Below are 25,794 nucleotides of genomic sequence, written 5' to 3' on the forward strand. Positions count from 1 at the left end.
CAATATGTGATTGTGAAATGCAGGACCAATGGTAGTCGGCCACTTGGTGCTTCCCCTTTCACCGAAGAATTTTTCCACGTCACCTTCTCCTATCACCTGTCCAAGTCAAATTTGGTCTTTGACTTGCTCTAACTTCTTCATATGAACTTGAATTCAAGTGTCATTGGCATCATTAAAATCAGGGTGAGGAGAATTTTGATCCAATGCTAAGTTTATCTACATTCTTCCACTTTGATTTTTAAGCCTTTTTACCATGCCACTAGTACCTTTTAAAGATATACCTGAATCAATCCTCCCCACAAAGAGATTTTGGACCACCAAAATCCTTTCAGTCAATTGGAAAGCGAGGAAATTATTGCCTCACTTTTTCTTTCTCCATTCATCGAGCTTTACTAAGATGCATTCCTTCGAAGGCAACTTGAATGTACCCCACATCTCCTCGTCGTCAAGTTTTGTTTTTCTTGTTAAGTATGATATCTTCGGGCAACTTGTCTAGATACTCTGGTGCAATATCATCCACTATAGGAATCAGTGCAATCTCTTTGGTATCCATAATCAATGGAGGTTCATAAAGCTTCAAGTTTTCAACATTCAATATTGAGTACATTTGCATATAAGCGGGCAAGTCAAGGTAAAAATCATTGTCTCCAATCTTTGGCAATATGGTTAAGGAAACATATCGAATGGGCCTCAATTTCTTCCCTCCTCCCTTAATTCTATCCTTACTGATGTGGAGCCATACGTTGTCCCCAACTTGAAACTGATGGTCAACTCGGTGCTTATCATGTCGAGCTTTATGCCGAGCCTCACTCTTTTCCAATTGCTCTTGTGCTGCTTGATGAATCACCTGTATCCATTGAATAAAATTTCATGCTTTGTCCCTATCATCTAATCCATTTCCATCATCATATTTCCCAAATACAGAGAACTGCAAAACAGAGTTTTATATCATCATAATTTAAAAAACAAAAATGGATCTAGAATGATGAAATGTAAATTAATGAAAGTGGGCACATAAATCTTACCATTGGATAATTGCTTTTGATCTTACCTGAAAAATATCAATTTCTCCAAACTAGCTGACTCCTTATTTTAATTAACATTAAAAACTTGAAGAAGTCAAACTAACTAAAATCCTATAACCCAAAATCATTGTTTATTTTATTTAAACTAAAGCAAGCAGTAAAATGTCAAAATAGAATGCTTAGTGCTCAAGGGAGTTGAAATTAAAAGAAGTGCATCAGAGATAAGAATGAGAATTTGCAGTAATGACTATTCCTCAGAATATTATATGTTTCATATAAACTCCATGATTTGATAAATTGTTCAGAATCAAGACCAAATCCAAGATAATAAAATTTAAATATGAAGATAGATAGGTCTTGAATTCCATGTTTAATTATGGAATTATATATATAAAACTGAAATGTATGAGAAATTGAAATGATTTTTTGTATGCTGCAAATTCGTCGACAATTGCCTTTTTCCCATAGTGGTTACCCAAGCTCGTTTTAATACATCGCCTCATCGGATGATTCACACAACATGTTTCTTCACCATGCTTGAATTTTAATTTGCAAAACTTCACTTTTATTGCTATGCCATATATTGATTAAATGTTAACGGCTTAGAGGCATGCATTGGAAGTTCTCGCATCAAAGATTGAAACGGCGAATCACCGATATGAAAATATGCGATAAGAAGTTGTGTTATGAGATGGAGCGATCGCATCATTAAAGAAATATTATATCGGGGATCAGAGAATAAATTGCATCGTGCTTCCCATATTGCAAAATACACATTGTAGATTCAGAGAGGTGATGTGAGCGTAAGAATGTGATGAAATGATTGCAATATCGGCGATGTGATGGAAGTCGTAGCTAATTGGAAATCGGAAAATTTTGGTTACCCGATGTAACACAATATATTTTTTGCGATGCCGATATGCGATGAAGAGCGGACCCGATAACTTTTTATGATGGGATTTTAATAACATATCGGATCCGAGATATCGGCCATAAATAAAACTGCAAGGAAGCGATTGCGATATCGGCGATGCGATGGATGACGTAAATCGGCGATCGGCAATCTTAAGCACCCGATGTAACACAATATGATTGTTGCGATGCCGATATGCGATGAAGAGTGGACCCGATAATTTTATGTTGAAAATTTGATAACATTTCGGATCCGAAACATCGGCCTCCTTTAAAGTTATACTCCTACCATTATTGCGATTGAACGGACGCGATATTTTATGAATTTGATTTGAATTCCATATCGGGTCCGGAATTATGTGTTTATCGCAATATCGGTAAAGTCGATTATCGAAGATAGGCGATTCACGTTCATGGAAGTATACTTCACTTGGAAAGCTCCGATAAGCGAAATGCAATATGACATATGAGTAAGATAATACATCGGAGGTCTTTAATGAACAATTTGTGATCAAAAGGAATGCTAAGAACTACTTCCGATGAAATGTTGTGATGCGAATGGTCTTATGATATTTCTTGAAATTTCAATTGGGTTTTCTAATGAATGAAAGCAAAGCTAAAAAATGCTTAAACTCTAATGAATCAGAATTGAATTTCCCTGAACCTGTTTGCAAATTTAAAATGAGTTTGCTGCTTACTTCAGATTTTGAAAAGAAATAAAAACCTGCAAATAAAACAGAACATAAATCAAAAATAAGCTAAGAAAAACAGAACTAATAATGGATGAAAATAAAGTTGTAAATGCGTACCTGAAAAGAATTTGTCTGTAAATTTTACCTGATAAATCTTCAAATTCTTCCTTTGATTAAAATCATCTCATTATTTATTTTAAATCTAAGTGCGCAATCAGCCTAAATGAAATCAATCATTCATGTTCATGGAATATAAAATTTACCAGAAATAAATATGAAACTATGCTTCCCTTTCGAAGTGAAGTAACAATTTATTACCTCTGCTCATTCCGAATTAATCTTGAGAAAAATCTGTATTGTTATAGTGACTTTTTAATAATGCCTTTAGTAAATAGACATGATGCGTTTTTACAGCATCAGATAATAAACTAAAGATTAGAATGAGGTTAAGCCATTAATTGTAGAAAAATGTCAAAACAGATTTAAATGTGTGCACTTGGCAAAATGGGCATCCTTAAGATCAGCTTTTGGCAAATTCCGAGGAATATAATATGAACTTCATATGATTGCTGTGACAGGTTAGATTGACTGATAATGATTGAATTAGAATTAGGCTTATCATAGTCAATCATACATCTCATAGGATAATGGGATCATGAAGCTTTTATATCCTCAAATCCTTACCATATAAATTTCAAAAGAAAATCTTAGAAGGAAATCCCGAACTGAAGAAAAGTGGCTTTGAGGCAATTGATGCCAAGTGCAATTTTAATTGACTTTGATCAAGACATTATTCAAAATCGGCAGAGTAAAGAAATCGCTATAAGAAATTTCAAAAAGGAAAGCAAGAATTAAAATTTTCTGATAAGGAAAAATGTTTCCACTGGACATGTATGAGAAGGCTGATTGCTTTGTTTTATTTTTTTAATCTACAGAACTATTGCAAATAAATTAACTACATAAAACAGGCTAACTAAATTAATTCTACTCCTATTCTAACCATATACATGAAAATGACTAGGTATAGTCATATTTCCAGTGTAACCATTCTCTCATTTTTATTCCCGCGTTTATGTACAGTTCAAATGTTAGCAATAAGAATAAACATCTAACTAAACTAAGGAAAATAAATCTGAAATAAGAATGTACAGTTATTGTTAGCAACTTAATTAAAATCTCTTTCTCATGAAATTTCCTTTCCAATTCGATACCAATTGGATCGCAAAAATCTGGATGGATTTCCATTAAGGATGGGGAAATGTTCAAGGAAAGAGATAACAAGCCAAATTGTGGATATGAGTTTTGAAATTCAAAGTCCTGGAAAGAATTGTTAGTATTATGTACAAATGTTAAATCATTGACAATTTTCCTTGAAGGAAAAACTTCCAAATAATCTTCAAATGAGTCAATGAAAAATGAATGGAAGTTTGTCAAATGACATGGAAAATTATTAATTAAATTGAATAGCTGGCCAGATTGCAAAAATACACTCTCTTGTTGATATTGCCTTTGAAAAAATAGAAGCTTCTGATGAAACATTAGCATTGATTTAAATTGGAATATTAATATCTTTTGATGCTGATGATTATAATATGAAACTTGAATTTCCCAATTGGGCAATGCATCGATTGAGTGTTTGATAGTAAGGCGCTCAATATGCCAGCGAAGAGTGTGAAAATTTTGAAAAATAAAATCGGAAAATAAATCTAAGTTTAAACAAAATAGCTGTGAAAGAAAAACTAAAATGAAATCACTATTTGTACAACTAATGTTACAGCACATTTGGGATCGTTTTGAAATGATTTCATTTTCACAAGGAATGGCCAGAATTATGGAATTTGAATAATTTTGAATTCCAACTTGTGAAATAGAAAACGAATTATGATTATGAATAGGAATGGGAATTTGATCCTCATATGAATCATAAATTGGAATGATTTCTTGAATGGTGAGATCATGAAGATAATTTGCTGCTCTAAAATGAGGATTAGTTGGGATAATTCCTAAATTGAAGTGTTCCTCATTCTCAGATGTTATTTGAATTTTCTCATGAGGATTCTCTTGAGAAAAATTGAAATCGACATCCTCAATATCAGAGTAATCATCATAAATGACCTCACAAGACTCTCTAGAATTCCCTTCAATCTCATCCAAACAAGGAGGAACAAGCATTTCATGTTCATTAATGGCAAAAGAATGATCGATTATTATTTCTTTATCTTGATAAAAATTTAATGGTAATTCATTTAAATCATCCTCTTTAATTTGTGAAATATCATTAATACCAGGAGGAAAAATATTACCATTATTGAAAATATCAGGATAAAGGGAAAAATGTGAACCTGAAACAATGCATTTAAAACTGTCTCTGTTTGAGAGCTCTTGTGCATTATGCTCATTGTAAATTTCAGATTGCAGATCATTCATTTGCGTGCATATGCTTTCTTGGAGAACACTGCTTTGCTGCTTTGATTTCGGCATTTGCTCATCATGGAGAAATTCAGAAATTTGTACAACAGTTTGCATTTTATTTACTTTGATTGCTGCTTGTACTTGCTGATTTGCGATTTGATTTTCCGAATTTACTTCAAAGTAGCTTTCAGATTTCAAGGCGGCTTTTTCCCCAAAATTGCTATTGTTGTCTTCTTGCATTTGAATGGAAATACTTTCCAAGCTTTGTAAAACCACTTCATCACCATTTATTTGCACATCCAAATTGGGATTCTCATTTGTATCGGAAGGGGATGGAACAAAGCTTGAATCAATTTCATATGGATTGGGAATGGTTGGAAGAGAACTAATATATTCAAACCAATCTAATGATTCTTCTTCCGTAGGTTTATCTTCATCTTTAAATCTTAAACAATTCAAGTGAAATCGAATATGAAAATCATTAATAGACTCATTTTCAAATCTACGTAGATATTCAATTTCTTCACATACCTGTTCATAATTATAGCCGTCAAATTTACAAATGAAAATTGTAACAAATTGATCCCAGCTGTGGATTGAAGCAACTGGAAGAGTTCTACACCAGCTTCTGGCTTTTGCCGCAAATGTAAGAGTAAAAATTCTGCATAAGATGCCTTCATCAATTCCTTGAAAATTGTAATTTGAAACATTTTGAATAAATTGAAAGACATGGTTAAAAGCAGAAGAATTTCTCTTACCATTGAATTTTACCTGAGACAAGAGTCTTACCACTTCGGGTGGAGTATTGGAAGATGCACGTCCATGAATACAACTCCATATTGGAAGTTTAAGAGGAGCCATTACAATAAATAAAGAATTAAAATTGAAAAGACTCCAACAGACAAAAATCTCAGGCCCTCCTTCTAGCGCCAAAAATGTTGATGCCTCGAAAATCGCTGCAACAACATTGGGGGATAACCACCCGGTCCGGACCTTAAAAGCAGCTCCTTTTCCGTTTGGTGTGGTGGCTCCGACTGTTCATCTAGGTCCAGTTACCTTCTCCCTATTGCTATTGGTTTATAATGTATCTTTAACTACCAATAGACAGGGACATCAGATCACTTCTTCTTGCTGATCAGGCAAGAGAATGACCCTTAAGCTGATTTGGGTTCAGCCAAGCCACAACTAAAGTTTTGCCTCTTTGAGGAGAGGACTTAAAAGAATGTAGAATTTATTCTAAATGCAAGCTTATTCTATGATGCAAGAAAAAGAAACTAATCTGAATCCTATCTTAATTAGGCAGATATAGATCTAACCCAACTAAGAGCAAGATAATTAAAGTATTGGGATTTAGATATGTCTTGTTTATAATTAATATCAAGTTAATGAAGTAGTTCAATTAACTGATATTATGGATATCAAAACATATCCTATTGAGACCTTTTTACTGAAATAATAAACCAACAACACTCAGGAAGTAGTTCACATAAATGATATTGATTATCAAATCAGCAAACCCAATAACTAAACAATAATATGTGGAAATAGTTCACAACATATTACCACTCAATAAATCAGTTTTAATAAGACAGATTTCTGAGTAAATAGTTACTCAGAAATCAGAAATTAATCCATAAAAAACAGAGATACATAATAACAAGATTGAGACAAATTACCCATATTGACAATAGTGCACAAACATGAATAAAATGAGACATCCCTGTCACTATAAAAATGAAACTGATATTTAAAACAGTAGTATTAGAAATACCAATTTATTGCATCCATTTCTCTGTTCTTGGTCTCCAACAGCCCTTTACATTGCTTGAACTTCTGCCTTCAAAACTAGAGCCACAATAGTGCAAGCTTTGTTCTTCATGCATAATTCAATATACAAAGGGAAAATCCTCAATAATCCCCAGATCTGAGATTTTTCACTCCTCCCTCCTACAACTCTAAATTCTAATTACAATAGTGCTTTTAGAAGCTCTAAAATTGCAGAGGAGAGCAGCCCCTTTTACATTCTGCAATCTGTTATTTATAATATTTGTGAAGGAATTTTTGGAGAGGAGAGTTTGTTGAAGAGAAATCTGCCAAATATAATTTTAATTGCTCCTAATTCTGATCTTCAATTGCTGGAGCATTCTCATTGCTTGAAATCCTTTTCTCCATATCTTTTCCACTGTTTTCCTGCAAAAGAAATCAAAATAAATTAAAATGCAATCAAAATATCATTTCTGGCAATTAAATCAAACCCAATCAAATTCTATTTTAAATAAATAATTGAAAATAAAATATAAGCTCTGTATTGATGCTTGTAATGATTTTATTGGCAAAGGATATCGTTGGCCAATGGATCTGCAATTAGAAGAGGCTTTGGATAAATGAAATTGAAGAAAATAACTCAGAAAATTGATTTTGTTTTTCAAAATTCGGAGCATGATCTTCTGCCTGATTTTTGACCCAATAAATGAGTAAATCTGTTGGTGAAACCTCCTCCAAAATGTTCTCCTTGATTTTCTCTTTCCAATGAGCCGTCCTGGGCCTCATTTGGCCAAGTAGAACTCAATTTATGAGCTTCCAAAGTTGATGGGTCAAATCTGATGTAAATCTGGAAATTCTGTTGCTGGGCTAAAAAATGAGAATTTAAATTAAAAATTAAATCCTAAATTAGTCCCTAGTTAATTCTAATTTAATTGCTGATTATAAACTAAACTATTTATTAATTTAACTAACTAATGATTTATAAACAAATCCATTCTTAATTAAAAACTAATCAATATTAATCTAACTCATATTTAAATTAATTAAATATTACATATAATTAATTAATTTAATTAATATAATATCTATTACATATTACATATTAATATATATTAACTAATATATATTAAAAAATATAAACTAATTAATCTATATTAACTTACACCACTCCCAATATATATGTAAAACATTAAAACTAACATATCACTATACGTATGAGTGAAAGGAACTTAGTCGTTGAACCACTATTTAAAACTTTGTTTTTTTATTCCTTTTCGCTTATCGGCCCTTGGGAGTTTCGCTCATCGGCATTTCGCATCGGATGGGTAATGAGATTTCAGCCCTTTTAAAATGTGTTAAACCAAACTTACCGATGCGATATCAGGGTCCATAAAATATGTTGCGAATAAAAGTTGTGACCCGATATCGCATTGGGGTGACTTATGGTTTTTTTAAATATGTTGCGAATAAAAGTTGCCGATGCGATTAAAACAATTTTTATTATATATATATTTTTTTTGTTTTAAATTTTAATTTAATTAAATTAATTAATTTAATTAATTTAAAATTTAATTTTAAACTTAAATTTTTATTTTCTTGTTTTATTTTTTATGAACATAAGTTTGTAAACTACAGCCACTTCGAAAATTTTGGGTTTTCGAGATTAATAATTGATTTAGAAATTGGAGTAAACTTCTTTAATCTCGATACTTAATGATTTGGCCGAAAAAATGATAAATGTTACTAAAACTTGCTACGGGTTAATATTTAAAATGAATGGGTTATTGAACTAATTTATTTACAAAATGCAATATTGTACATTTTATGCATTTTTAACCCAGGCTAGATAAATGATGAGACTTCAAAGGAGTGCCATTTTCAAACCGGTTGACCAAATGAGGCGAAACAAGCGTCAATGGGAAGCTTATAAAAAATCGATTCTAACAAAGTAATCAAAACAAAAATCCAAGGAAAACTAAAAATTAACAAAAGCGTAGGGCAATCAACTAAATAAAATCCAAAAAGGTGTTTGGCCAAAATTTTATAGAAAGGGTCCCCATTAATTGAAGTGAACACATCAATAATGGGGGGGTTGTGTTTTTACCACAACAGAGTCTAAGGAGTCCACTATGCATCCTCATTCTTCACTGGTCTCACAATTTACACAATTTCCATGTGTCAACTTTGTTCAAAGTTTATTATGCGCTACAAAGCTCTTTAGGCATTTTCGTAGTGCATAAGTCAGTTTTAAGTGTTTTCGCAGCGCAACATGTTTCTGGTGATTTCGTAGCGAAACACGGTCTAAGTGATTTTGTGCTGATCCATAGCAAATCTCACCCAGCTGTCATACATATCAGAATCCGCTGTGTTTTAGATCATTAGGTGTCGTTGTATTGGCACATGTTGCAGTTGTTGCTGAGAAGGAGACAAAGGGTTCTGTTTACTATCTGAATGCATTTAATGGAAAGTTGCTTGCTGGCATCAATCAAAAGATTCAGTTATACAAGATGAGAACTTTTGCCGATGATAAGTTACACAGCGATGCTCCCTCGAGATCACAAACATATGGTGGATCTCATTATATGCACGACTACCCACAGGAACCGGTTGGATATCAGATACAGAGCACTTAAATAACTTATGATCCCAGCTCACCCAGAAGGAGAGAAAGTTGCAAGAGTTAACTTTAGCCCTCGATGATAAGGTTCGCTTCCCACAGAAACAAGTTGACAGGCCTAGTTCTCGATCCGGGCGTTCTGACTACTCAGGGAAAGGGGCGCTTGGATCAGAACGAGTAGAAATTTCCGGAGGGTATAACTTGGAAAGGCCACATTCATCACTTGTGAGTAGAGAAATGATGAGAGAATATGATGGTGAGCGGCCTTACAGCTCGAGGGATAGGGATATTTCTCATGGGTTTGAATCTGAGAGACATGGGGGAATGCCCACAGGCTATGATCATTTAGATGCTAGAGGACCAGGGCTTGACAGACTTGGTTCTCGGTCAGGGTCTGTTGATTTTCCTGGAGGTCATCATGTCAACAAGTCAGGTTTTCGTCCGGGACGTGGATTTACTGTAGGCTCTGATGTTGATTGCTCAGGCCCTTGTCCAGGGTTTGGTGATTTTTATGAACGAAATGACTCTGAGAGACCACGATCCAACTCTGGTCATGTTGATGTTAATAGAGGATATGGTTCTGAAAGGGTGGACTTTCATTCTAAGCGTGGTAATGTTACTCGTTATGATTATGAGAGGCCATGTGCAGTCTGAGGTTCATGGCATGGTGATGTTCAGTGGTATGAGTAAGCAAGACCAGGATCTAATTCAGGGCGCAGCGATATATCAAGAGGTGACTATGCCAAAAAAAGGGAACACGTTTGCCATTCATCCAATATTATATCTCTAAATTCTATAGGAGTCATGGAGTGTTTGTTGCTACACATCCAAGTCTTGTTTTGGGAATCTCGATTGCAGTTGTTCTGTTGTTGTGTATGGGGTTACTCCATTTAGAAGTGGAAACAAGGCCTGAAAAGCTGTGGGTTGGTCTCGGAAGCAAGGCAGCAGAAGAAAAAGAGTTCTTTGACACCCACTTGTCTCCTTTCTATAGAATAGAATAGCTTATCTTGGCTACTATTCCTCTTTCAGAAGATAATCCAGCTCCAAGTATTGTGATGGAGAAGAACATCAAGTTATTATTTGAAATGCAGAAAAAGGTGGATAGAATTCAAGGAAACTACTCTGGATCATTGGTATATCTAAAGGATATCTGTATGAAGCCAGTTGGTAAGGAGTGTGCAGGTCAAACTGTTTTACAACACTATAAAATGAAACCAGAACTGTTTGATGATTATGAAGGGTCTTCACATGCGTTGTTTTGCTTTGAGCATTACACATCTTCGGAGCCATGCTTGAGTTCATATCATGCTCCTGTTGACCCAAGCACAATATTAGGAGGTTACAAGGGAAGCAACTATTCACAGGCTACTGCATTTGTTATCACATATCCTGTTAATAATGTTGTGGACAAGACAGGACATGAAAATGGAAAAGCTTTAGCATGGGAGAATTCTTTCATTCATTTAGTGAAAGATCCAATGGCAAAGTTGCACAATCTTACTCTTGCATTTTCTGCAGAAAGTTCTATGCAGGAAGTCTGTGGAGGAAGAACTTAAGAGGGAGAGCACTGCTGATGTTGTAACCATATTGATCAGCTACATTGTCATGTTTGCCTACATATCAGTGACACTGGGTGATATTTCACCACACTTTTCACCTCTTTATGTTTCATCGAAGGTGTTACTTGGTTTGTCAGGGGTTCTTGTTGTTGTCCTTTCGGTACTTGGATCTATTGGGCTATTCAGTGCACTTGGAGTGAAGTCCACTTTAATTATTGTTAAAGTTATTCCATTTCTAGTGCTTGCGGTGGGAGTTGACAATATGTGCATCTCAGTGCATGCACTTAAACGCCAGCCAGTTGAATTGGCCTTGGAAGAACGAGTGGGAAACACACTTGCTGAAGTGGGGCCATTTATAACACTTTCCACCCTTTCAGAGGTTGTGGCATTTGCAGTTGGAAGTTTCATCCCTATGCCTGCGTGTCGAGTGTTCTCGATGTTTGCAGCTCTTGCGGTGTTAGTGAACTTCCTACTGCAAGTGACTGCATTTGTTTCTCTTATGACATTTGATTTGATAAGAACAGAAGGAAACAGAGTTGATTGCTTTCCTTGCATTAGAGTTAGTCCATTAACAACTGAACTTGAACATGATAATTTGGGCAGGAGGCACCAAAAACCTGGCCCTTTGGTGCAGTACATGAAGAATATCCATGCACCTGTACTAAGCATACCAGCAGTGAAAGTTGCAGTCCTATTGGTGTTCAGTGGTTTTACTTTTGCAAGCATTGCATTAACTACAAGGCTTCAACCAGGTTTAGAGCAACAAGTGGTTCTTCCAAGAGACTCTTATCTCCAGGGCTATTTCAATAACATATCTGAGTACCTTCGAGATGGGAGTCATTTTGAAATTACACAGCAGTTTCGTAGCGCGCTACGAAATTGCTGTAGCTGCATATTACAATCCAGTTGATCAATTATGATTGACAAAGCGGCAAATCTTTTTGAAAGGTTTTGTCATCACACAGGTACATGAAAACGGTGGACAGCACATCAAGGACGTGGCTGTCTGCTTTATTTTGAGGCAAACCGAGGACCGACAAACAGGGGTAGTTTCCTATGTTTCAGGGCATTGGAAAACATGTGATATTGAAGAGCAACATGAAGCATTAAAGGTCCATCACAGCCACCACCAGAAGGGAACCAGATGTCAAAGAACGAGGATGATTATAGACCAAGATTGTTATGGAATTAGAGTCCTATTTGATTTAGATGTTTAGAAGATCTAGTAGAGTTAGAATCCTAATTGTTTTAGGATTCCAGAGCTGTCAATTAGTAATCAGTTGTATTTATTAGTTAGTTAAAGGGTTGATAGGTGTCATTAGAGATAGTTATCGAATTCCCCTCATGCTGGAGGAGGAATCTCGAACAGTTAGAATAGGAATTCTATATATAGCTGAAACAGCAATGTAATCGGGGTTGGAAATTTTATAACAGAACATTGTTTTGGCTTATGTAAAGACAGAGTTTCAGTAATATAATTTGGCTGCTTTTCTTCTCAGGATTCATGAAGGATTTCTATGTTCAGAATGTGTGATTTTATCCTTTCCTTAATGTCTTTTACAGTTGCATAGATGTATAATCACTCAGAATTCACTGATTGTGCTCTGATTTCCTATATGCATTTATGAACTGTGGTTCCATATGTGTTATGTTCTGAATACTCAAATGCTGAATGCCCTGACTTCTATGTAAAGGCAGTATCATTGTTTACTGAGGTTTTGTTGACTCCATGGGCCCAATGGAAACTTGTTTAATGTATTTCCAGCATTCATTTTATCACTGTTATTTCACAAAGAGTTAGCCATCTAATTTTAAGCAAAATCATTAACCCATCCAGAGAGAGCCCTCTCAGGTTGAGGAGGCTAAGCCTCAACCTAAAGTAGGTCTGAAATAGTTACTTGAAGTATTCCTGGTCAGCAGCCTTCCAGGGCCTGATTTTGAGATAACATTTTGGTGCGTCTGCCGGGAGCCTGAAGATTATTCATTCCCGAAATCAATGGCTGAACTTCTGAAGGTAGCAGGAGCTCAGACATCTTTTTGAGGCTGCAAAACTACCTTGGCGACTCCACACATCGAATAAGGAATTGGAAGGTGACTCCACTGCTAGAAGATCAGTAGCTTGATGAAGTTTCAAGATGAATTCCACTGCAAGAATGAATGCCAGGTATGCTCCTATGAATCGGTCTCATATCCCTGGTTTTCCAAATCCTATGCCAAAGGTTGATTGGTTAGAGGATCTTCCAATATTCAAAGATGAAAAGAAAGACGATGTTGCTCTTCATTTGGTTAGATTCCATATGCATGTACGCAGTCTTAAGGTTCATTTCCCTGAAGATTGTCTCATGAAGATGTTTATGACCACTTTAGAAGGAAAAGCATGGTCTTGGTATAAAAGTTTGGAAAATGGTTCAATATATTCGCTTGCTAGTTTTCATGATGAATTCTATGAGATGTATAAAGAATGTTATCCTTCCTTATTGCTGCTTAAAGATTGCTGTAGGCATTCTTTAAATCTTATTCAGTACTTGGAGGATTGTTATGATGATGATGAATTTATGGATGAAGAAATTTTAGAGGCTCTTCATAACAATGCATTCCAGCACCAAGAAGAAAGTATAACATCCCATGAAACGCACCATGAAGAGCAGCAGGGGTTTACTTGTGAAAACCATGTTTTATCCTTTGATATGAATGAAGAGATGCAACAATATTCTCAGTCTTCGAATCATAATGAAGATAAAAATGATTATACACAACAAGAAGAAGTGGAAGATAGCTTTTACGACCCTCAGGTAGAGGAAAGGGTTGGTTTTTTATGTCAAACTTCTCAGCAGCTTACAACAATAAATGATCATAAGAAAGAGGAAAATTACATTGTTTGTAGGCAGCCTTCAGAAAAGCAGTTCGATAGCATATCAAAAGAATCTTGTGTGGTTGAGAATCAGTTGTCTAAAGATGTAGAATGTTATGATGATCATCAACATAACCATGTATTCTTTGACCCTATAAGTGAATATATGGACAAGTTCTGCACTCTGGTCTTTCATTTTCATTTGCATTATGAAGATCAAGTATATTATGAGTTGATGTGGTCATCTCACTACCATGGTTATTTTGAGGTCGGATGCAGTCAAGAGCCTCTAATATCAGATAAAACAGAGGATTGGCTACATTGGAAATTTCACATTGATTGAGCAGAAAGAAGTTGAAATTGTTAGGGTAGGTAGGTAGGTAAATGCAAATAAGCTCAAGGTTGACTGAGCAATTTTTTTCAGTAGTGGTAGATTTCTTTCTCCTACAGTGATCATCAAGCTTAAGCCCGAGGTGAAGGCCCAAGACGCTGGAAAGGGATGTTTGTCAAGCAAATTTCTGTTTGTCATAAATGGATAAGGCACTGGACATACGAGTTCTTAGTGTACTACAGGAGCACACTATCCCAAGTGGAGCCACTGTTATCACTCAAGAATTCTAATTTTAAAACCGCTCACATTAGTTTGATGGTAAAAAAAAAAAAAAAATTCAGTGCTAGTCTAGCTTTGAGTCTTTGTTTGCCTTAGAGTCTAAGGAGTCCACTATGCATCCTCATTCTTCACTGGTCTCACAATTTACACAATTTCCATGTGTCAACTTTGTTCAAAGGTTATTATGCGCTACAAAGCTCTTTAGGCGTTTTCGTAGCGCATAAGTCAGTTTTAAGTGTTTTCGCAGCGCAACATGTTTCTGGTGATTTCGTAGCGAAACACGGTCTAAGTGATTTTGTGCTGATCCATAGCAAATCTCACCCAGCTGTCATACTTATCAGAATCCGCTGTGTTTTAGATCATTAGGTGTCGTTGTATTGGCACATGTTGCAGTTGTTGCTGAGAAGGAGATAAAGGGTTCTGTTTACTATCTGAATACATTTAATGGAAAGTTGCTTGCTGGCATCAATCAAAAGATTCAGTTATACAAGATGAGAACTTTAGACGAAGATAAGTTACACAACGATGCTCCCTCGAGATCACAAACATATGGTGGATCTCATTATATGCACGACTACCCACAGGAACCGGTTGGATATCAGATACAGAGCACTTAAATAACTTATGATCCCAGCTCACCCAGAAGGAGAGAAAGTTGCAAGAGTTAACTTTAGCCCTCGATGATAAGGTTCGCTTCCCACAGAAACAAGTTGACAGGCCTAGTTCTCGATCTGGGCGTTCTGACTACTCAGGGAAAGGGGTGCTTGGATCAGAACGAGTAGAAATTTCCGGAGTGTATAACCTGGAAAGGCCACATTCATCACTTGTGAGTAGAGAAATGATGAGAGAATATGATGGTGAGCGGCCTTACAGCTCGAGGGATAGGGATATTTCTCATGGGTTTGAATCTGAGAGACATGGGGGAATGCCCACAGGCTATGATCGTTTAGATGCTAGAGGACCAGGGCTTGACAGACTTGGTTCTCGGTCAGGGTCTGTTGATTTTCCTGGAGGTCATCATGTCAACAAGTCAGGTTTTCGTCCGGGACGTGGATTTACTGTAGGCTCTGATGTTGATTGCTCAGGCCCTTGTCCAGGGTTTGGTGATTTTTATGAAGGAAATGACTCTGAGAGACCACGATCCAACTCTGGTCATGTTGATGTTAATAGAGGATATGGTTCTGAAAGGGTGGACTTTCATTCTAAGCGTGGTAATGTTACTCGTTATGATTCTGAGAGGCCATGTGCAGTCTCAGGTTCATGGCATGGTGATGTCCAGTGGTATGAGTAAGCAAGACCAGGATCTAATTCAGGGCGTAGCGATATATCAAGAGGTGACTATGCCAAAAAAAGGGAACACGTTTGCCATTCATCCAATATTATATCTCTAAATTCTATAGGAGTCATGGAGTGTTTGTTGCTACACATCCAAGTCTTGTTTTGGGAATCTCGATTGCAGTTGTTCTGTTGTTGTGTATGGGGTTACTCCATTTAGAAGTGGAAACAAGGCCTGAAAAGCTGTGGGTTGGTCCCGGAAGCAAGGCAGCAGAAGAAAAAGAGTTCTTTGACACCCACTTGTCTCCTTTCTATAGAATAGAACAGCTTATCTTGGCTACTATTCCTCTTTCAGAAGATAATCCAGCTCCAAGTATTGTGATGGAGAAGAACATCAAGTTATTATTTGAAATGCAGAAAAAGGTGGATAGAATTCAAGGAAACTACTCTGGATCATTGGTATATCTAAAGGATATCTGTATGAAGCCGGTTGGTAAGGAGTGTGCAGGTCAAATTGTTTTACAACACTATAAAATGAAACCAGAACTGTTTGATGATTATGAAGGGTCTTCACATGCGTTGTTTTGCTTTGAGCATTACACATCTTCGGAGCCATGCTTGAGTTCATATCATGCTCCTGTTGACCCAAGCACAATATTAGGAGGTTACAAGGGAAGCAACTATTCACAGGCTACTGCATTTGTTATCACATATCCTGTTAATAATGCTGTGGACAAGACAGGACATGAAAATGGAAAAGCTTTAGCATGGGAGAATTCTTTCATTCATTTAGTGAAAGAAGAGCTTATTCCAATGGCAAAGTTGCACAATCTTACTCTTGCATTTTCTGCAGAAAGTTCTGTGCAGGAAGTCTGTGGAGGAAGAACTTAAGAGGGAGAGAACTGCTGATGTTGTAACCATATTGATCAGCTACATTGTCATGTTTGCCTACATATCAGTGACACTGGGTGATATTTCACCACACTTTTCACCTCTTTATGTTTCATCGAAGGTGTTACTTGGTTTGTCAGGGGTTCTTGTTGTTGTCCTTTCGGTACTTGGATCTATTGGGCTATTCAGTGCACTTGGAGTGAAGTCCACTTTAATTATTGTTAAAGTTATTCCATTTCTAGTGCTTGCGGTGGGAGTTGACAATATGTGCATCTCAGTGCATGCACTTAAACGCCAGCCAGTTGAATTGGCCTTGGAAGAACGAGTGGGAAACACACTTGCTGAAGTGGGGCCATTTATAACACTTTCCACCCTTTCAGAGGTTGTGGCATTTGCAGTTGGAAGTTTCATCCCTATGCCTGCGTGTCGAGTGTTCTCGATGTTTGCAGCTCTTGCGGTGTTAGTGAACTTCCTACTGCAAGTGACTGCATTTGTTTCTCTTATGACATTTGATTTGATAAGAACAGAAGGAAACAGAGTTGATTGCTTTCCTTGCATTAGAGTTAGTCCATTAACAACTAAACTTGACCATGATAATTTGGGAAGGAGGCACCAAAAACCTGGCCTTTTGGTGCAGTACATGAAGAATATCCATGCACCTGTACTAAGCATACCAGCAGTGAAAGTTGCAGTCCTATTGGTGTTCAGTGGTTTTACTTTTGCAAGCATTGCATTAACTACAAGGCTTCAACCAGGTTTAGAGCAACAAGTGGTTCTTCCAAGAGACTCTTATCTCCAGGGCTATTTCAATAACATATCTGAGTACCTTCGAGTTGGGAGTCATTTTGAAATTACACAGCAGTTTCGTAGCGTGCTACGAAACTGCTGTAGCTGCATATTACAATCCAGTTGATCAATTATGATTGACAAAGCGGCAAATCTTTTTGAAAGGTTTTGTCATCACACAGGTACATGAAAACGGTGGACAGCACATCAAGGACGTGGCTGTCTGCTTTATTTTGAGGCAAACCAAGGACCGACAAACAGGGGTAGTTTCCTATGTTTCAGGGCATTGGAAAACATGTGATATTGAAGAGCAACATGAAGCATTAAAGGTCCATCACAGCCACCGCCAGAAGGGAACCAGATGTCAAAGAATGAGGATGATTATAGACCAAGATTGTTATGGAATTAGAGTCCCATTTGATTTAGATGTTTAGAAGATCTAGTAGAGTTAGAATCCTAATTGTTTTAGGATTCCAGAGCTGTCAATTAGTAATCAATTGTATTTATTAGTTAGTTAAAGGGTTGATAGGTGTCATTAGAGATAGTTATCGAATTCCCCTCATGCTGGAGGAGGAATCTCGAACAGTTAGAATAGGAATTCTATATATAGCTGAAATAGCAATGTAATCGGAGTTGGAAATTTTATAACAGAACATTGTTTTGGCTTATGTAAAGACAGAGTTTCAGTAATATAATTTGGCTGCTTTTCTTCTTAGGATTCATGAAGGATTTCTATGTTCAGAATGTGTGATTTTATCCTTTCCTTAATGTCTTTTACAGTTGCATAGATGTATAATCACTCAGAATTCACTGATTGTGCTCTGATTTCCTGTATGCATTTATGAACTGTGGTTCCATATGTGTTATGTTCTGAATACTCAAATGCTGAATGCCCTGACTTCTATGTAAAGGCAGTATCATTGTTTACTGAGGTTTTGTTGACTCCATGGGCCCAATGGAAACTTGTTTAATGTATTTCCAGCATTCATTTTATCACTGTTATTTCACAAAGAGTTAGCCATCTTATTTTAAGCAAAATCATTAACCCATCCAGAGAGAGCCCTCTCAGGTTGAGGAGGCTAAGCCTCAACCTAAAGTAGGTCTGAAATAGTTACTTGAAGTCTTCCTGGTCAGCAGCCTTCCAGGGCCTGATTTTGAGATAACAGGATGCATTAACAACAGGTAGAAATATAGATGATGGAGATGTTAGTGAACCTGAGGTTGAAGCTACAGAGGAGGAAGCTGTAGTAGTTACCCATGAGATGAGATTCTTCCAGTCAGTGTTGAGATCCACAGCTAGGCCAAAGACGGAGGTTCCAATATATGAAGGAGGACTGAATCCAGAAGAATTGATAGATTCGATTAATGGCATGGATAAATTCTTCGACTTTGAAGAAACATAAGATGAGAAGAAAGTAAAGTTTGTTGTCACCAAGCTAAAAGGCCATGCAGTGCTTTGGTGGGATGGTGTGCAGGTAGAAATAAAGAGACTTGGCAAGCAACCTATCAAGAATTGGAGTAGGATGGTAGCAAAGCTAAGAGGTAAGTTTCTACCAAGTAATTATCAACAAACCTTGTTCAGACAGATGCTGAATCTTAGATAGAGGTCTTCGACAGTGAAAGAATACATAGAGGAATTCTACAAGGTCAACATAAGAGCTGTAGAAGCCTAGGATACATATGAGAAGGTGGCTAGACATGTGAATGGCCTTAGGATGGACATTCAAGATGAGATAAGTATATTTTCTCCTAGAACAGTTGAGGAAGCTTATCAAATAGCACTGAAAGCTGAAGAAAAGCTCATGAGGAAGTAGTCTGCCAGAGGGAGATGTACTTTCCAAGAAAGGGGAAGTCAAGGTGGTAGAGGGAGATCTAAAACACCTAAATATGGATCTAGTAGCAGCTCAACCCAGCATGCACCCATAGGAGGTGATGCAAGAGGCAGAGGGAGTTTTTCTAGAGGGAGAGGAGGTAGAGGAAGTGGAAGAGAAATAGGATGTTACAGATGTAACAAGCTAGGACACGGAACTATTGAATGCCCATAGAATGTGGGAAGAAGCCAGAGGAATGCAATTGTTGCTCCAATTGTGGGAGAAGCACCAGTAACAACAGTGGAAAAAGAATAAAATATACCAGAGAGAGGAGAACCTTTGGTAGTTAATAAAGTTTTTCTCAAGCTAGAAAAAGAGATAGTTGAATCATCACAAATAAAGATTTTATTCAGAACATTGTGTAAAGTTCAAGGTAAATGTTGTCACATGATCATTGAAAGTAGCAGCACTAATAATTTGGTCTCTATAGAAGTGGTGGAGAAATGGAAGCTGAAGACAATGAAACATCCAACACCTTACAAGGTGTCATGGTTACAAAAGGGACATCAACTATTAGTGAATGAACAATGTGAAGTGGAATTTCAGGTGGGCAAGTATAAAGATAAAATTGTATGTGATGTGATGCCAATGGATGTGTGTCAGATATTGCTTGGAAGACCTTGGAAATATGACAGAAGAGCCATTCATGATGGGAAAGGAAACACCTACAAGTTTGGAAAGGATGGTGTCAATCATATGTTGCTGCCTCTGCAAGAAGAAGATGTACCAGGAAAGAAGACTGGTCCATAAACTCTGTTACTAGGAGGAAAGGAATACTTGAAGTAGGTTGAAGAGAATGAGATAAATTTTGTTGTAATTTGCAAGCCTAAGGTAATAATGACTTCTACTAAAATTTCTGATTTACCCATTGAAATTCAAGAAATGTTGGAGAAATATTGTGATATTATGTTGATGATTTCCCAAATGAGTTTCCAGCCATTAGAAGAATTAGCCATCATATAGATTTGATTCATGGAGCAAGTCTACCTAACAAAGAAACTTATAGAATGACTCCTACAGAAAATGAGCAAGAATTGATTGATAAAGGGCTGATCAGAGAAAGCTTGAGTCCTTGTGCAGTGCCAACAGTGTTGAGTCCAAACAAAGATGGAGGCTGGAGAATGTGTATAGATTCAAGAGCCATCAATAAAATCACAATCAGGTACAGATTTCCTTTACCTAGAATTGAATATTTAATGGATTGCTTGAGTGGATAAAAGTATTTTACAAAACTAGATCTTAAAAGTGGGTATCATTAGATAAGGATAAGAGAAGGGGATGAGTGGAAAACTGCTTTTAAGACAAATGAGGGATTGTATGAGTGGAGAGTAATGCCTTTTGGGTTGTAAAATGCACCAAGTATGTTTATGAGACTCATGAATGAATTTTTTAAAGATTTTACTGGTAAATTTGTAATAGTATAGCTAGACGATATATTAGTTTACAACAAGTCTAAGGAGGAGCACGTGAGGCATATGAATTATGTCTTATAAAGGCTGTAGTAGGAGAAATTATTGCTGAATTTGAAGAATTTTTCATTCATGAAAGAAGAACTAGTGTACTTGGGTTTTCTTATTTCTACTGAAGAGTTGAAGATGGATCCAGAGAAGATCAAGGCAATTATGGAGTGGCCTTCACCCAAGAGTGTTTTTGAGGTAAGAAATTTTCATGGTCTTGCTATCTTTTATAGAAAATTCATCAAGAATTTTAGTAAGATTAATGCACCTATTATTGAGACAATAAAGAAGGACAAATAGCCATTTAGATGGACTACTGAAGCATAAAAAAAATTTCAGCTATTAAAGAAGAAAATCATTGAAAATCATATTTTGGTTTCACCTGATTTTAGTAAGTCTTTCCAAGTGAAGTGTGATGCAAGCCGAGAAGCTATTGGAGGTGTATTAAGTCAGGAAGACAAACCAATAGCTTATTTTAGTGAAAAGTTGAATGATTCAAAAAGGAAGTATTCTTCTTATGATAAGGAGTTCTATGCAATTGTGCAGTCATTGAAGAAATGGAGGCATTATCTAATGTTAAAGGAGTTCATACTTTATTCAGATAACCATGCACTATAGTATATTATGCAACAGCCAAAGCTTAGCTGGAAACATGCTAAATGGTAGAGTATCTTCAAGGTTTCCATTTTGTTTTGAAGCATATAAATGGCCAATCAAACAAAGTTGCAAATGCCTTAAGTAGGAGGAATGTATTATTTCAAGAGAGTCAAATCCAAGTGTTGGGTTTTGATTTTCTTAAAGAATTGTATGAAACAGATCCAGATTTTAAAGAGGCATTTGAAGCTTGTAAAAATCATGTTTTGATGGATAGCAGTAGATGGTTGGATTACTTCTTACAAGATGGACTGTTGTTTAAGAAAAATCAGTTGTGCATACCAAACTATTCAATGAGGGAAAATTTAATCAAAGGAAAACATAGTGGAGGACTTGCAGGACATTTTGGCATAGAGAATACTTTTGAACAGTTGAATAGATTTTATTTCTAGCCGAAAATGAAATCTAGGCCTTGGGATATGGTAAGCATGGATTTTGTTTTGGGTTTACCAAAGACTCAAAGAGGTAAAGATTCAATTTTTGTTGTAGTGGACAGATTTTAAAAAATGGCACACTTTATTCCATGTTATAAGACTAGTGATGCTTCTCACATTGCTAATTTGTTTTTTAAATAGGTTGTAAGATTGCATAGGTTGCCTAAGAGTATTGTCTCAGACATGGATTCCAAATTCATTGGACATTTCTGCAGGACACTATGGAAGAAATTGGCAACTAAATAAAGTTTCAGTTCTACCTATCATCCACAAACTGATGGACAGACTAAAGTTGTGAACATGAGTTTGGGCAATCTTTTAAGGAGCCTTACTGCAAAACATTAAACGCAATGGGATCAAGTGTTGGCACAAGATGAATATGCATATAATGACTCACCTAACAGGAGTACAGGACAAAGTCCATTCCATATTGTTTATGGAATGCATCCAAGAGGAGTATCTGAGTTAAGAAACTTGGGAAAAGATGAGATGAGAAGTGAAAAGGGTGAAGATTTTGCTCCAGAAATGCAAGCAAACATGAACAAGTGAAACAATAGCTGCAAGATAGCAACATCAAGTACAAAACCATAGAAAACATGAGAAGAAGAGAGGTGAAATTTGAAGTTGGAGATATGGTTTTAGCACATCTCAGAAAGGCGAGGTTTCCAAAGAGGGAGTATAACAAATTGAAGTTCAAAAAAATTGGACCGTGCAGAGTGTTGAGGAAATTTTCTGCAAATGCCTATGAGATTGAGTTATCCCTTGATGTTGGAATATCACCAATTTTAATGTTGCAGACCTGTACAAGTATGAAGGTGAAACTGCAGATGATACAACACAAGATGAAGAAACCCAAGAGATTGACTGGGTAAAACAGTTACCCACAGCAAAGGAATTTCAGCGAGAAAGAATTCTGGACAAGAAGGTTTTTAAGAAAACAAGGGGATGAGAATACTTCCAGTATTTGGTAAAGTGGAAGGATTAGCCAACCACTGAAGCTACTTGGGTTACAAAAGACATGCTACAGAAACTATGCAGTTCTGTAGATGAACTCATGGACAAGAGCCCGTGAAGAATTTTGTCCTCAGGAGTCTAATGTAGGAGCATGAGACTTGGAGGGAAAATATTCAAACTTATTCCAAAAATCCAAAAAAATCTAAAGGCAAAGGAGTGGGGTCCTTTAGCCAAAAAATTCCGTGCTTTTCTAGTTTAATATAAGGATAGAATTAAGAATAAAATCATGTTGTAATAATCGCTTATGGATAAGCTGTAATAAGCTTTATGCATAATTGCTTTAAATCGCTCTATGTAAAAGGCATGCTTTTGTAAAGGATAAGGACCGAGAAGGCTTATCTATTATTTTAAAAAGGAAATAACGGGACGCTCTGAGTTAGTCGATCCTAGAGACATTGTCATATTGAAAACTCTCTCTGTGCATCTGAATTTATGATTCTCTGTCAACTGGAATTTGTATGTGCTTATTTACTTCTAAATGCTTATTAATGGCGATTCATCTTAGTTCTACCTATCGATATTTTCTTTAAGCTTGTTAACATGTTTTCCTTTATATTGGCAAGTCAGGTTTCCATTATAAGCATTGTTGAGCTTCCAAGTAGAAACTCTCATTTACATAGGAAAATCATGAAATACTTAACCAAAACAGATTTATGGATCTGAAATATTATCACCTTTGGACTATACCCTCGTCGGGTCTGAAACCTTTATCGTATCGCTAAGTGGGAGTGGAACAGAGCCAAACCATTGGAATTCCGAACTTCGATAGCACGACACTCCCAGAGCTGAAACATGATAGGGAGCCTTTAATAGCATATCGGGTCTGCGATTGTTATAACATCGCCAGATCAGAGCGGAGGAGCAAGCCTTTAGACTATTGGAGTCGTCGATTTCGATCTCTGATGATCCTGTTTATTATTACATCAGGGAAGGGAGCTTGGAAGGGCCGATAATAAAATGCCGATAGTGTAATTCTTTTGAATTAACACTATAGTTGAACTTAAATTTTTGATAGTGTATTTTTGTTCCTTTGGAACGAAAGCCCTCTGCTTGTGTGTATAGGGTTTTTAATGCATTTCCTTGTTTTAAAGCAACGATAATTTATCACTATAATTCCTATGGGATTATAGTTCTGATAGAGGAAAAACAGGCCTGTGACATGTTTTGCACCGATAATGAAGGTTGGAGTGTATAAGAGGAAAACTCATGAAGCTGTCAATAGATGACTGATACACATGTTGAAGAAAAAAGAGGAATTCAGCCAGAAATTGAAGAAATTATATCGGGCTTCGGCTGTTTGACCATATCGCCTACACCCAGGCCACCACATTTGTCTCAATCTCAAAAGCCTTCTGAAGGTCTGGTAAGGCTAGCACTGGTGCTATACTGATCTTCTCTTTCAGTGTGTCGAAGGATTTCTGCTGCTTTCCTCCCCATTGAAAGGCTTGCTTCACACTTGTCAATGCATGTAAGGGGGTTGCGATAACAGAGAAGTTTGTAATGAACCTTCTCCAATACTATACCACACCCAAAAAGCTTTGGACCTCTGTAACATTTGTGGGCTTAGGAGACTTCATAATTGCATCTACTTTAGAGGGATCTGCCTTCAATTGCCCATTACTGACTATGTGACCTAAATAAACTAGATAGGTATTCCCAAACTCACACTTTGACAGTTTTACATAAAAATTTTCATTTTTCATAACATCAAGCACTTTCTTCACATGACATACATGTTCATCCCATGTCCTACTATAAACAAGAATATCGTCTAGATATACAGGCACCAAATTATCAATAAAAGGCCTAAACATATCATTCATTATCCTCATAAACCTGGCTGGAGCATTGCACAGTCTGAATGGCATCACCATCCATTCGAAAAACCCCTTCTTGGTTTTGAATGCTGTCTTCCAAATGTCTTGTCCTAAAACTCTAACTTGGTGATATGCACTACGCAAATCCAATTTTGTAAAATAGACAACATTTTTCAATTGATCTAATAATTCATCAATGTGAGGGAGAGGGTATCTATTCTTCACCATAATTTTGTTTAGCATCTTGTATTCTACGCACATTCTCCATTTGTTGTCTTTATTTGGCACCAACATGATTGGTGAGCTACACGAAGAAGAACTCGGTCTAATGAACCCTTGATTTAGCAATTCCTGCACCTGTTTCTTGATCTCTTTGATCTCGATAGAAGCCATCATGTACATGCCAATATTTGGTAAAGGATGATACTGTTGTAAATGGATCTCATGGTGTATTTCTCATTTTGGGGACAATCCTCTCGGTTCCTTAAACAATCCATCATGGTCAAAAATAATTTCAAAAAATTCTTTCTTATGATCAGGATCAAAATCTTTGAAAGCATTTTTTGTCTCAGCCTCGTTTGCTCTCACCACCATGAGCATGCACCCTTTGCTGGAATTAACTAGTTGTTTAATCTGTGTTCCACTTACATGACTAGCACTAACTTTCATATGATGAGCTTTAACTATATATTCCACTCCATCGTTCGTGAGGTGGTATTTATTTTCATGCCGAAAGAAGGCTACTTTTCTATCATATAGATATGGACTTCCTAATATGATTCCATAGATATTCAAAGGTACAACATCTAACTCTACCTCATCAGCTGATTTGGAATCAATAACAAATTTGTCCCTACACTACTCCGTTACTTGTAATTTTTCTTTATCTCTTACCAAACCAAGCAGGTATGGACTCAGATGAGGCTTAGTTTAAAGGCATAAATTTTTAACTAAGGACTCCGATATTAAGTTTTCTTGGGAACCTAAATCGAATAAATTTTCCACCTTTGTGTGTTTTATAATAACCCTAATCTAAAATCATTCAATTATCTTTCGTTAATTACTTACAGGTTCATTCAATGAACTAGTACTTTCAATCAAATCAGAATTATTATTAACATAAAGAGTACTTATTGCACCCATGGCTGTGATC

At 36.4% G+C, this 25,794-nt stretch overlaps 2 pseudogenes; both read left to right on the top strand.

The window, feature by feature from the left end:
- Window positions 1-15,059, top strand: part of LOC149260042 (uncharacterized) — a 32,039-nt pseudogene extending 16,980 nt beyond the window's left edge.
- Window positions 15,060-15,280: 221 nt separating this feature from the next.
- On the top strand, window positions 15,281-24,019 carry LOC149260043 (uncharacterized; annotated as a pseudogene).
- Window positions 24,020-25,794: the final 1,775 nt, after the last annotated feature.

Source organism: Pinus tabuliformis, chromosome 6, assembly GCF_031772625.1.
Source record: "Pinus tabuliformis cultivar Carrire ecotype Pingquan chromosome 6, CPIR1, whole genome shotgun sequence".
Lineage (NCBI taxonomy): Eukaryota > Viridiplantae > Streptophyta > Pinopsida > Pinales > Pinaceae > Pinus > Pinus tabuliformis.